Here is a 12,411-nt window from a genome sequence, read left to right as displayed (position 1 = left end):
TACTTTTATATGTTTGTGTGTTATTTGTTCTTATGATGTATTACACCAACAAAATTAACTGCCTTCTCACTACTCCATATAAGCAAAGTAAAATAAATTTTACTCAAATTATAAACTAGTCTTCATATGATCTTTAGTGATAGGAAATACAAAGTATCTACCTTTCTTGATAATGTCCATTATCTTGTGATTCTTTATATTGAAATGATTTTTCACTATTAATAAGTTCTATACAAACATATATTTGTGTTAGTTTATGAACAACATAATATATTTTTTGGATTAGTCAGATTTGTGCTGCATTGTGTTTTGATTTAGAAAGAGACTTATTTTCATTCCTGTGTTAGCTTTAGTTGGATGCATTAACAAATTGATTTTGTATTATTAGAGTTTTGATTCCCCAGGGAAATATACAGTTCACTGGTGGGAATGAAAAAAAATTCAACAGTAGATATACTGGGAATCCTTAAAGCACAACTGAAAAAGAATTTGGCCCAGCAATCAGAGTTCAAACATGAAATGAACTTCAAAACTTAGAAGTATCAGAAATTAACCAAACTTTAATGTGCATTTTCTGTCATGTTCTCTCAGCTAAATGTTGTCCCTCAAACCACAACATCTATCAGCAGTTGGATAAATAATCAACTTTTCTCTTTTTCCAGAAGAGTTCAGTTTATCAAATAAATCAAAAATATTTTATTTTAGGGCAGTTTGGCATTCCACTGATGCATGCCCTATTCTGTCTTATAGGGTGGACTTCCTGGCTGACTTCACTGTGATATATGATAGGGCTGTGTGAAGCTTCGGGTGCTGATTCAATTAGGAGGAGATTTGGCGGACAAATCTCTGAATCTAAATTGAATCAGGAGACCAATTAAAAGGTCTGAATCGATTTGAAGCTCTCTGAATTGATTTGGCAAAGATTTGGAGAGCTTCGGAGATTAGGGCAGTCCCCGTTCACTGCCGCAAGGAGCTTACCAAAACTCCATGCTGGTAAGTAGGGGGCGGGGGAGGGCGGGGCTGGAGGAGGGGGAAGGGGACCATGGAGGCACTCCTGCCTGCTCCCCTAGCCCCCCTGAGTGCCCCCGACCCCTGCCCGCTCTCCCAGTGCGTCCCCCCCCACCCATGGCTGCCCTGCCTGGCCGCAGCTCCTGGCTCTTTAAAAAAAAAGGAAAAAAGCCCAGTACTCACCAGCTGCTGCAGCAGCATTGGGCCTTCTGGGGGCTCATGGCAGAGCCCCCCACACAGTAGGGGGCAGTGGGGATCACCCTCCCCCTGCTTGGCAGCAGCCAGTTATTAGGGCTTTTAAAAAAAGAGCTGGGAGCTGGGGTGGGCAGGGCAGCCATGAGGGGTGCTGGGAGAGCAGGCGGGGGTTGGGATGCTTATGGCAGAGCCCCCCACGTGGCGTGGGGCAGTGGGGGGCAGCGGGGATTGCCCCCCCTGCCTGGCAGCAGCAGGTGAGTGCTGGGATTTTTTTTAAAGAGCAGGGAGCTGGGACCAGATGGGGCAGACATTGACAGGGCTGGGAGAGTGGGCGGGGATGGGGCTGATTTGGAGATTCAGCCAATTCGGTGGTGGCCAAATCTCCAAATCAGATTTGGCTAAATTGATTTGGGACAGTGATTCGAATAACTGAATCAAATCACTGTCCCCAGAATTGGTCGAATCTGAAGTGAATACAGCTGCTTCACACCAGCTTAATATATAATGGCCATCCTATTTTTTAATTCAATGCAGTGCATCATAGGACTTAGGAATTATGTGGTACATCCTGAGAATGTAGTATGGTTTGGGAGCTGACTCATTAAGACAACAGGAAATACATGCGGTTAGGTTTATACCACATCCCTAGTATATCCCAGCAGAGGTAACCCCACAGCACACCTTCCCCGTCCCCCTGTCCCTGTTTGCATGTTTCAGATTTCTGGGGATGTCCTCTTGCAATCAATATTGAGATCTGGGTCTTCAGTGAGATCCAGAGATGCCTCTGGAGTGGCTTCACTGGAACATTTCTGTGTTTAGGATAAGTGAGCAGACTCAGGAATACTTCCACCACAGATGTTTATAATCAGAGCTGTCCTTCCTACATTAATGGTGAACTTTGTCAGTTTAGATATAACTTAATGACTGCTCGCAACAGGTAAACTTTCCTCATTGTAGAACAAACCATTCTAAAATAAAGTATTACACAGGTCACAACTCTACAGTAATAAAATGTTATTCAGTCTAAATTAAAGAAGGCTTAATATCCCTTTAGTTTTCTATATGAAAAGTTTAAAGGGCCATAGATTAATGTTTCTGCAATAAATGAATTATAACATTTTCTATACAAATAACAAAGGAGCCTCATTTTCTTGGGAAATCATGTGATCACAATTTAAATCGTTCTATACAAAGCATTATCATTTTATGAATTTAATTTAAAATATAAATACATTTCCAAATATAAAACTTGTTAAGGTTATGGTTAAATTTTCTGAAGTAAATTAATTTAATCAGAGTATTTTCATTTATAAAATCTAAGCATTTACACATCTGGAAACAAGTTGAAATAATTTCTATCAATATCTGATTATTTTTGCAATTATCCTTACAACAACAAGCTGTCACTGCTGCAGGCTATCACCACTGCAAGGAGCCTGGATAGAGCTGCGATCCCCTGCCTGCGTGTCCCTCCTGCAGCTTGCAGGCTGCAGATTGCGGCTCTGCCCTGGCTCCAGAGCAAGCTAGCCCCATTCCAAGTTCCCAGTGGCTCCAGGCAGCCCCCTCCTCTGCTCTGCCATGTGCACTGCCAGCGCAGCTCAGGCTGGTCTCCATGGCAATTCCAGCCTGCTACAGGTATGGCTGGGGTCCCCATGGAGACTGGGGCCCAAGCCATGAGGGCAGGGGCTGCTGGGAAATACAGTCTGGCTGCTGGCTGGATCAGTTCCCTGGGGCTGTGCCCACTTCTGGGGGGGAAGAAGGTTCTGGGGGGGAGGGAAGTGGGTGCAGCCCCAGGGAGCACGACCAGGCTGCAGGGGATGAGTGCCTCCACTGCCTGACTACAGCTGACATGCAAGTGACTGATGAAGACGGCATGGCCCAGCTATTTGACTGCTTGGCTGTGCTCAGCAGTCTTTGGCAGCGCAAGGAGCCCACTGGGAGTTGTCTAGGAGGGCCCCCAACCTCAGCCAGAGCAGGCAGCCTGTGTGCCCGACCCCCACCAAAGGGCAAATGTGCGTTCTGTTCACTCCCAAGGTAACCTATGCTGCTTACAGAAACCCACATAAGTTTGATTGATTCTGCCTCAGGCTTTTTGAATGTCCATACTTAGCCATAACGTGCAAAGGGACTAGATTGTTTGGGAGGGGAAGTGCTGAGAGTAAACTCCTAACTCCTCTCCCACTAAATTCCTATTGACTTCCTATTACATAAAGGACCCTATGGTTTAAAACAGGACAAGTGAAGAGCTTAGCAATGGTCATCTTCATCCAGGCAACCACAGATATGTCACCAGCTATAATTCAGAATTAATTTGTTATGACTATAATGTGGTCCATTACTTGTATGTTTTAAAAAAGATCTATGACTTAATATTTTTGAGATTTTGCCATTTTAGTTATAAAAGTAGGACAAAGGTCTGTGTGCACAAAGGTCCTCAAATACATGGAAATCTGGAATTATGTGCAGATAGGAAATGTTATACAAGACCTATTTTTATAAGCAATTAATTGTATCTAATGCATAAATGCAGATAGGTACAGACCAGTGCAGTGTTTCCACATGGATCTTGAATTTGCCGCAAAAAACACTTGTCCATAGGAAGTATCTGTGGTGCAAGTACATGGATTCAATAGAAGGCAAGCATCCAGAAAGACCTTTGTTGTGAGTTTTGAAAACTGCAAATTTGATCTGCCTGGAAAACAATTAGAGAGCAGAACACCTAAAGGGTTGACTTCATTGCCTAGGCTCTTATTTGGCGTAGACTCTAACCATACTCCAGTCTGCACATTAAAACCTCTGATCTGAAGAAAGGTAACTTTTGCTTTCAATACAAACTAGTTGGCACCAGTGGGATTATGGATTAAAGCCTAAATTCTGCTTACACTTAGGTGAGGAGCCTATTGATGCAAACTGAGGGTTTGGGCACACAACACATTTATACTGATGTAACTTGCCTTTTCAGTACTATAAATGTGGCGCAAACACAAAACATACAGCCCTATACCAGGGTAAGTCATTCCACACCAGAAAAAAGTTACTCCCTAGAAAGTCAAGAGAAAATGTGTATGCGTGTAAATTATACCAGGTTACGGATTGTGTGTCAGCAGCTCTAATCAGTGTGATCCGAGGCAACTTTTGCTCAATGCAAGCATGCTCTTACTGGATCCCCTACTACTTAGGGTGTGGTGCTGCAATACTGCCTAATGCAGGCAGTTATCTCTGGACACTTGATTGTCCAGTCTGGATACCAGTATAACCTACAGTGGTATACAAACTAAGTTGCCTTTAATTGTCTTATGTATCCACATCATAATTTTCTGAAGTATTCCTAGTCCTTCAGTGCCTTTGCAAAATTTTCCTTGTGTGTCAAGAAAGCTTCTCCCACAATTAACTGGGAAAAAAGCATAGAGCATTTCATTCCTCTAGAGAACAAAAACTGTGGGATATAGTCCCAGAAGTATCAGAAACACATACGGGGAAACACAGCACCAGTGAGGACTAGTACAGTGATTCTCAACCAGGGTGGTGAGGCATACGGGGGTTCTGCAAAATCCTTTGAAGGGTACCACAAGGTGTAAGGAGTGTAACCAGATGTAAGGAGATAAGCATATAAGAGCAGACTCAGTTCACTCTCTACCTTGCTATTCCTCTGCCCCAACTACCTGGACCCTCTAGAAAGTGGCATAACATATAAGGAGGTATAAAAAAGTTATTTTTTTTAAATGGGGCGCTGCTCAAATCACAAAGGTGCTTTAAGTCTGTTAAATGTTCCTTGAGTCTAAAATGGTTGAGAACCACTGACATAGTAACAGTATTGCAGTGTGCCTGCTCACACATTGGATAGACTAATCTGAAGGCGCAGATCCAGATGCCAATCATCCAGCTAACAATGAAAATATATCCTTAAGGACGATACTGTGGCAATATACAAGCTAAGATTTATTTAAGGAGTTATAATTAGGCTTCCTAAAGAGGCCATTTTATTTTTAAATATGAAGTTCAATTGGATTGACTTACCTAAGATATGTACCAGTACAGTAAAAGTCATTATTACAGCATATGTGACATTTTAACTTGTACTATAAACAGGAAAAATCCTGATGATGATTCAACGTACAATCAATAACTGTGTCATTTGATGCCACAACAGAACTGCCACTTTTGCCACAACATCCTCGTGGTTATTTTTAAGTTTGTCATGACAAAAATCTCTCTCTAACAATCAGTCACATAACTGCTGGGTTATCCAAGTTATGTTACCTACATTATAAAAATGCACAATAGATACTGAGCAAAGCCCTGACCTTTGTTTTCCAAAGCTAAGTATCCCTGGCTTTTCTAAGAACAGGAGGTTGTGGCCAAATATATTAAGGATAGATTATACCACCTGCAGTTGCTTTAGTTTCTCCAATGAGGCATTCTTCATTGTTCTGTGCAGTTCTCCAAAGCTAAATAATTCAACTTTAATTTCCTGTCATTCATAATAACATTGGCTTATGAAGTAAACGGCTACAAAAAAAGGAAACATTGGCCTTAAACACCAAACAGATGTAAGGCAGAACACATGGAAACAATCCAAAATTTACAACAGCAAATTCTACTGTGATGTGACTGCTTTCTTAACAGAGATTAAGTAAGGATCAAATTATTTTAGATCAGCAAGGCACAGAAAGAGCCCTTAGGTTCTCTTCACATGGGGACAGCTGCGCATAAAACAGTGTTTCACAGTGATCTGATTTTTGACAATTAGTCATTTAAAAGTTTCCTGTGATTCTGGAAGGTTTCTAGGAATTGTGAATCTGAATAGTTAGCATAATCTATTTCATGCTAGGATGTGGGATTGTAAGAAGTGCTTTGGAGGAAAAAGAAAGAAAGTTTATTTTGGTATTTGGGTGTAATTTGGGTGGTCTTTTGTTGCTTAATGCAATCTGTTTTGCAATGTTTTTACAATACTAGCCCTGTACTAAGAGCACTGCACAGGGATTCAATTAGAGAGCCAGCTCCTTTAAGTTCCCTCTGAAGTTAATAAGGGTTCTGCAACTGGGTCTGCAGGATCAGATATACAGAGGGTAAACAATATGATTTCATGTGAAGCTTGAAGGACAGGTCAAATTGGCATAAATCTGAGGAGATTAATAAAGGTAAGGGGAAAATAAAAGGTAACTCATGCTGAAAATTTGCTGAATAAAGGAAAATGCTATATAAATAACTGCTATAATTAAATAGTAAAGTAAAAATTTCCATTACTAAAGAAAGTAAAGCTTACTGTAAGGTACTGGAAACTAAAAAAGATCAATAGGCTTTTCTGGGTTTGCAATGTGAATACCAACTGATCATTATATTTAGGCTTGAGGGATATTTTTTCATAGTTTGTTCTCATATTTAAAACTATCTTCTATCCTGGTTGGTTTCATATCAAATTCATCCCAGTATTTTTATGTTCCATTTCTCTACCTTCCTAACTCGGAATTGTGTCTAACCTTTGTCACAAACCCCTACCCCTGCAAAGAATTTTTTTTTTTTAAATCCCCAAAAGCTTTAACTATGAAGACCTCTAACACTTCTTTGAAAGGGCCAAACCAAACAAAATTTATTCTTCAAGGGTGTGCTTTAATAGGGGAGATAGCAGCTTGTATTTGGTAATTCTGGATTATTGTCACATATTTTGCAACAGCAGGTTGGATGTTAGTTTTTAAGTTTAGATTTTATTTTAGTTTGGTAATTTTGAGGGCAAAACCAAAAAGCATCATATAACAAACTCTATAACATACTTACTTTGTTTAGCATGTCAGGGTGAACTCCAAAACATTTTTTTCCTTTTCAGATGTAATAAAAGACATCTAATAGAGGGAAGCTCAGCTACTTTAAAAATTGGTTCCTTACCAGCACAATAACTGCAGTTCTCTAAGGGATAATGTATGTATTCCACTGTTGATGACTGTACACCCAGGAACCTCAAGCTAGAGAATTTTGGTCAGTGCATATTTTCAGCATAGCCTTGTACTTCCAGTTGAGGTCACAAGGGAACAGTGGTCCCCAAGAAGCTTTAAAAGCAAAGTAATTTATTGCTTCTGGAATAAAAATTTGAGTTAAACTAAGAATTTAGGTTAAAGAAGTGTCAGACTAGGCCTGAAATTGTAAACAAAGGATTAACGCAAGAGTACCAGAAATGAGACTGTTATATGAAGCAAAATGAAGCAGGAAGTAACAAGAAACTCAGAGTACAAAACTGATACAAGGACAAACAAGAAACACAGAGCTGAAGGGGAATCTTGGACATTATGGCTAGGTACAGAAGTTACACTGAATGTGCTTTAAGCATGCAGAAAGCTTTAAGCTGTAACAGAACAGATGTTCATTGTCCATAAAATACTTTAAAAATGGTGGATCCCACTCTAAGTTAACCCTGGATGGATGTGTATTAACCTAAAGCACTTTCTTTTAGAGTGCTTCATTGAATACCAGTGCCAGATCCCATCAAGGGTTAACTTACAGCATGAGTGCTGACATCCCAGACAGCATTGCGCAGGGCTGCTCTAGCCTCGGGAAGTCAGTGACAGCCTCTGATCCCAGCCTCCATGCAGCCTGGCTGGGTGGAGTGGAGGGGGAGTTCTGTCCCCATGGCGTGCCACAGCCCAACTGGCAGGATGTTGCAGGGGAAGAAGTTCAAGGTCTCTCTCCCAGAAGCTGCTGCTGGAACAGCCCCTCCTCCCCCCAGCCCAACCCTGTTCACCAGATGGCAACTGTCAGTAGCGGCTAGGGGGTGGGAAAGGAGCTCCCTGGCCATGAGCGCCCCCCCCCACCCCAGCTTGCTGGCTCGGGGGTTGGGGGAGGCCAGGATGGGCCCACATGGCATAGGGGCTCCCTCCACCCACCCCAAAGGTGAAGTTCTTGGTGTAGCAAAAAGCCAAAGTATCCCCATCACTTTGATGGTTGCATGTGCACCCGGGACCATAGCAGTTTGAGCTAGGGCAGAGCAGCTCAGCCTGTCAAGGAGCCCAGGGGGTTAGCCCTGGGCTCTGGGTGCAGAGTTGGGCACAGGAGGGGCTGGATGGGGTACAAGAGTGCTAAAGTATGAGGTTAGGAGGCGGGTAGTCCCCACACTTTAGCATCCATGTGCCCCAGCCAGCCCCTGTCACTGTCTACACGTGCATTTCAGTGCATGTAATTACTCCACCATAGGATAGTACTGCCCCTGACAGTACTATGCTAGGATGGACTTAATTAATTTACTGAGCCCTAATACCTACACACATGTAGAAAGTGATGCTTTGTGGTAGAGCTAATTAGTCAACTCTACAGTAAAGCACATGTGTAACTGCACCCCCTGTGATTTATATTAGGACATGATGATTTTAATGGCACTGAAGTACTCCTGGGAAAAATCAGAAGAAAAATTTTCCTAATTGGGAAAATGGAAATGACAAAACAATGCAATCTTACAGCTAATCCTACCATTAAATGCTTCTGTCGCTACCTGCAAATAATCATGAGGCAAGAGAGACCGCATTAAATGCTAAGGGGCAGTGAGGTAAGCTTTAATTCAGTGACGCGTAACCACAGGCAATGAGAAGACACTGAAGTTAGTTGTGATAGCTCTGCCCTTTAGATCCTTTGGAGGCATGTGGAAATGCAAGTCACATGTCCTGTCCCAAAAGCTACTACTGACCAAAAATTCCTAGCATCAGTGCACTGGATGCACACACACTGCATTATGTAATATATATGAAAATAACAAAAAGGAGTAGAGAGAACTTGGAAGAGAATCACAGATTAAATAACTTTTACTAGAGGTGCACCAATATATCAGTTCATATCATATTGGCAACAATAAAAGCAAAACTGACATTAACAGCAACTGGGGTTTTTTTGGCTGATGTGCCTGATAATGTCTCCGATAAATGCTGCGTCTATGTTCACAGCCCAGCATCTTGGAGAGCAGCATCCGTTGGTTAAGTCTGTGGAGGAAAAGGAACATGGGTGGGGGGCAGATCAAGACCCCCATGGTGAGGGAGGGAGTGGGGCTGGGGTTGGGCCAAGGCAGGACAGGGAGCAGACCAGATTCACAAGCAGCTCATCTGGAGGTGGGGGGTGGCGGTTCTCGCCACTGATGTACCCCAGGGAAGGCATGGATGGTCACATGCCCCCTGGATTTGTGCACAGGGTGAGGGCAGGCTGCCACTATGGGCTGGGGCCAAAAGCAGTGCTGGGCTCTTCCTGGGGGGAGGTGGGGCTGGGCTGGGCTGGGGCTGCGCTCGGTCCAAGCGGTGATAGCACTGTGAGGGGGGCTATGGTGTGGGCTGCAAGCACCCCAACATTTTCTGTAGACGTCTCTGAACCCTCCCTCCCAGTGCCACTGCTACTGCTGCTTCCTGCCCCGCACACAGCCCTAGCCCAACCCCAACTAGGAAGAGCCCAGGGCCACCCACAGCCCCAGCTCATCCTCACCCCCACTGCCTCCCTCACTACAGGGGCCTTGATCTGCTCCCCCCCCATGCCTCTTCCCTCCCCCCACCCCTTTTCCCCCACAGACTTACCAGCCAGACACTGCTCTCCAAGCTGCCAGGCTTGCATATCAGCAACTAGATCGGTATCGGCCAATATAGCTCATTAATAATCGATCATCGGTATCGGCCCAAAAAATCTTTATCGGTGCACCTCTAACTTTTACTTTAGCAAATATTTTTCATGAAAGTCTAATGGTAATGCAGCCACTTATATAATTCAATTCCTTTTAAGGAATAATATCTCAGAGGCTTGATTCATATCTACTTGAATATACATATTTTATAAGATTAATTTAACATCCATATTATCTCAGATAAAATATTGTCATGCTGGGGGTTGGATGAAACCTTTCTGATGCGAATGGGTTTAATAGTGCTCTTCATTCATGGTAAGCGCAGGAATCAGTTAAACAATCAGAACTCTTTGGGAGGTGATATCTTTTATTAGAACAAGGGTGGGCAAAATACAGCCTGTGGGCTGGATCTGGCCCATGAGACCCCTATAATATTTAGAAAATATTTATCTGCATCTGGCTGCCTGTCAAACATGAAAGGAGCCAAGGGCTGAACTGAAATATATAACCCAAAAGAGTTAAACCCTTCTGAAGTTTAATTTTGAAAATGTTAATAGGTGAGAAAAGAGGCAGGTAAGAAAATGATACATATACAAATAAGAAAAAGTAACTGTTAGACTGAGAACAATTCATAGAACTGGGTTCTTTTCCAGAGATCAGAGAAGCACGTGGGACACTAAAAGGATGGTGCATTCAATGTAAAGATATTTTTGTTGTTAGGAAAACGTTTCCTGGACCACTTACTTTAAGGTGACTGTTAAGGGGCAATGCAGGATGTGTGAATCAAACACAAGGGAGAAGGTTCTAAATTCTTCCTTTGGTACAAATCCAGAATAACTTTAGTGACTTCAAAAGAATCATACAGGATTTCTCCTCTATACAGAGGATCAGTTTCTCTTCTAAAAACATAAGAAGTACATGCTAATATAAACTTGGCTTAGCCTACCAAAACCCTACCCTTCATCTTTCTTACTAAGGAGTCAGCCCACTGGTGACATTTACACAAGAAGTTTTGCTGAAGTCAATGAGTCTACTAGCATGGCCACTTGCTCACCTATATAAGGATTTTGCCCTTAAGCTTCTAAATGTATGCCTCTCCAGATCCCTACCTGAACTTACTTGGGGTTGAGTAGAAGTGGTTTCCATAGGGCAGCTTATTCCCTTCATTTTTCATAGAGCACCAGGAATAGGCAGCATGGATAATCATTATAACTAGCAGGGAATGAAGACAGAACCTCTGCCCACACACAGGGCAAGGCAACAAAATGAAAGAAGCACACACTTTTTTACTAACTCCTGCTTTCATAGTGTTCCAGTGAATAGATTCTCTTTCTAATACTAAATCTCTCACGAACCTACTGCCTCCCAAATACCAAGCCCAGGGTGACTAGAAAGGATCTTTTTCTATTTTTCTTGTCTTTTTTATGGAATCATAATATAGCTTGTTGCATCAAGATAGTTTCAAAAGATCACTGAAGAAACTTTAAAGCAGATGCAAATACTGCTCCTTCCTCAGTTCACATATGTAACCATGAAGAAAAGTCTCATTTTCCTACATACCAATTTCTCAGCCACACCTATAGCAACTTCCCTTCTCAAGTCATCTCTCATTAATAATTATTATCATATTCTGCAGACCAGTGTTAATGTTAATGTTTAATACTATAAATGGGATGTAAAGCAAGAGCATCTGAAGTCAGATCAGATGCTGTATCTCTGGCCAGCAGTTAGAATCCTACACAGCTAAATCTGTGCCTAATTTCTGTGGTCCAGATTGACTTGAAAAAATTGTAGTGGCTGTTAAAAGTGCAGTGATATGGCTGTCTACTGCCACACATGCTGACTGGTCAGAGCAATGAAAGTAAGGGCACCTCCCCATCTCACAGAAAGTTGCAGTAATATGAGGCCTTTGCTGCCCCAGGCCACAGGGAATACAGATGGGGTCTCTATCAAATGCCACTGTACATTTTTACAGGTCCCTCTGATTAGAAAATTAGCCAGTAGATTTTAGTCACTTTGAAATTTGTGCATGTTTTATTGACCCTCTTTAACCACAAAATGGCTGAACAAGAGATGGCTGAAATTTAAAACAAACTAACAAATAAACTCACTTCTTTGGCTAACAGAACAATAATAAATTACAGGTCAAGATGATAAAGTCCTGTGATCCAGGGAAAACAGAGTTTTAGAGTAGAAATTATTTTTCACCTTAATTATAGCAGCAGATGTTGAGTGATTACTAGAATATAAAACTTGTTGTACAGCATTTGTTTTTGATTGAGCAATAATAAATAACAGAACTATATGTTGAAAACCCTGCTTATAGAAATTAAAATTATCTTCAAAAGACTTGCACAAATAACTGCAAACAATAAACAAAGCAGTAGTCTTACTTTTAGAACATTGAAAATATTTACGTACTAAAAAAAAGTAACGATATTTTCAAAATAACTGCTAAAAATAAAAACAAAAATATCATGGGCCCAACTCTGGATTAATTTACAACAGTTTTTGGCTTGAGCAAGTCCACTGAAGATTGAAGTTCTTCTTGATTTCTATTGATCTAAGTGGGTGCATCTACACATGCAATTAACATGAAGCAATAAGCTCCAGTGCATATTGTGCTG

The 12,411-nt window shown here is 41.8% G+C and overlaps 1 protein-coding gene across 4 annotated transcripts in view; it reads right to left on the bottom strand.

Annotated features, from left to right (window-relative positions):
- The window catches only part of LEKR1 (leucine, glutamate and lysine rich 1), a 146,631-nt gene that overhangs the window by 39,126 nt on the left and 95,094 nt on the right, over positions 1–12,411 (bottom strand). The window lies entirely within an intron of this gene.

The sequence above is a fragment of the Alligator mississippiensis genome, chromosome 7 (genome assembly GCF_030867095.1).
Source record: "Alligator mississippiensis isolate rAllMis1 chromosome 7, rAllMis1, whole genome shotgun sequence".
Taxonomy (NCBI): domain Eukaryota; kingdom Metazoa; phylum Chordata; order Crocodylia; family Alligatoridae; genus Alligator; species Alligator mississippiensis.
The sequence above is the reverse complement of the archived record's forward strand: the minus strand, read 5'-3'. Positions and strand labels throughout refer to the sequence as shown.